The sequence below is a fragment of the Taudactylus pleione genome, unplaced genomic scaffold (genome assembly GCF_031769625.1).
Source record: "Taudactylus pleione unplaced genomic scaffold, aTauple2 ptg000408l, whole genome shotgun sequence".
NCBI lineage: Eukaryota > Metazoa > Chordata > Amphibia > Anura > Myobatrachidae > Taudactylus > Taudactylus pleione.
The window spans coordinates 9,289,204-9,291,023 of record NW_028284810.1 but is presented as its reverse complement, the minus strand read 5'-3'; positions in this window follow the sequence as shown (position 1 = coordinate 9,291,023).

The window sequence follows — 1,820 nt, the reverse complement described above, 5'->3', positions numbered from 1 at the left end:
TGTTCGTGTTACTATAAAGTATAAACATTAAAAAAACAATAAAAAGTCATGTTTTCTGCAGGTGTGTCTCTAACTCCAATTCTATGGGCAGTTTAAAACCACAAATCGCCTTCAAGTACTCACACTCACCTTTACTCAGGTTACAGATATGGGGGTGTCTGAGTTAGGGGTTTGTTCCCGATACCACTGAGCAAATGATATACTTATTACTGTGTCATAAAATTCAGCTCTTACTTTGCATTGGCTGTAACACAGACTGATTTAGTTATGAGGTGTTGAAAATAATCCTGCCGATATTATTGCTCCGGGTCTCGCACCACGGGGGTGTGCTGTCGATGTTGAGTGGCAGCACGCCCCCTTTGGTGGGCGGGCCGGGGGGTGGCTGCCCACCCAGCTCTCTGGGGCTTGCGGCAACGAGACCCTACCACAAGGGTCTCGTCGCAAGCCCGATGGTCACGATGGTCTTGACCATCGCGACCATCTTCCTGGCCGCTCGCTATAGCTGTGGGTGGTCACCCACAATTATGCAAGCGGCCAGGAGGCAGTTCTAAAAAAAAAAAGCCCGGCCCTGATTCAGAGCGAACGCTCTGTCAGAGCGACTGGCTCTGAATCAGGGCCTCTATATAAACAGTATAAGCATTGAGTTCTAATGTTATAATATGTGAGTTCTGATGCCATCACTGTTCCTTAGGGTAAAGTGTATATTATAATAAATAATGCACTCCATACTGTAAATTAGTACATATATTAGATGTCATCTCAAACAGTTGAGGAACATTTAAAAAAAAAAAAAAAAAAAAGTCTCGAAACTCTTTTGTGTCATCTGTGACGTTAAATATTCATATGATTAGCAGTATAGAAAGTATTATTCCATATATATTTAAAATATTTACAGTTTCAAAATATTAGTAATGTGCTTAGGGCCTGATTCAGGTTGGATGGCAATGCTGCGTTCGCACGCAGCCGGCCAATGTTTGCATTCTGCGCATGCGTATAATGCAATGGGAATGCGATCATAGGCAGTACGCAGACCTATTACTCAGTGAGTGACAGTAAGTGCCGTCTGTGGGTAGTGACTGGGGGGTGGTCGTGCGAATGCCGTTGCAGGGGCGCGCATAAAGTATCCACAGCGAACCCATACGCAGCCTGTGTACTCACTGCGTGCAGGAAGTTTAGCAACATCTGCGGCAGGGTCATGTCAACCACAAGTGTGCGTGCAGCTCCGATGTTACCGATGATTTTGCAGACTTGCACATTAGTACGGATGTGAGAAGAGGGTAAGGGGGCGGCATTATGTAGTGCTGGGCGTCTGCATCTTGTGCTGCGACGGCAGTGCGAATGCATTCATTAGCATATTTTCGCAGTAGCCGGTTGCGTGCGAATGCAGCATTGCGATCCAACCTGAATCAGGCCCTTAGGTCCATAATTGTTTTATGTCTCATAATGAGAAGGTGGAGCTTTTGGACACAGCCTGGATCGTAGCTTATTCGGGCACTTAAAAGATGTCTTATGGCTAAAAAAAGTCTACATTTTATTATATTTATCTCAAAACACAAGACGTTAGGTCTAGGGGAGATGTTTTGTTGTGTGATAACAACACTAATCTCATGCGGCACACCAAACCTGACGATAAACTATGGTGGTTTCAAATGCAGTTGAGCGATTATCGGTGGCCAGCACATGTCACAGCCACATTGCGTATGCGTGGCAAATGAATTGCGATAGAGATCGCTGTGAGGATTCACTCACAATTGATTGATAGGACGACCATTTCATAGATGTTACGGGGAGTTCCAGCTAAAACGTGGGAGTGTTGGGGT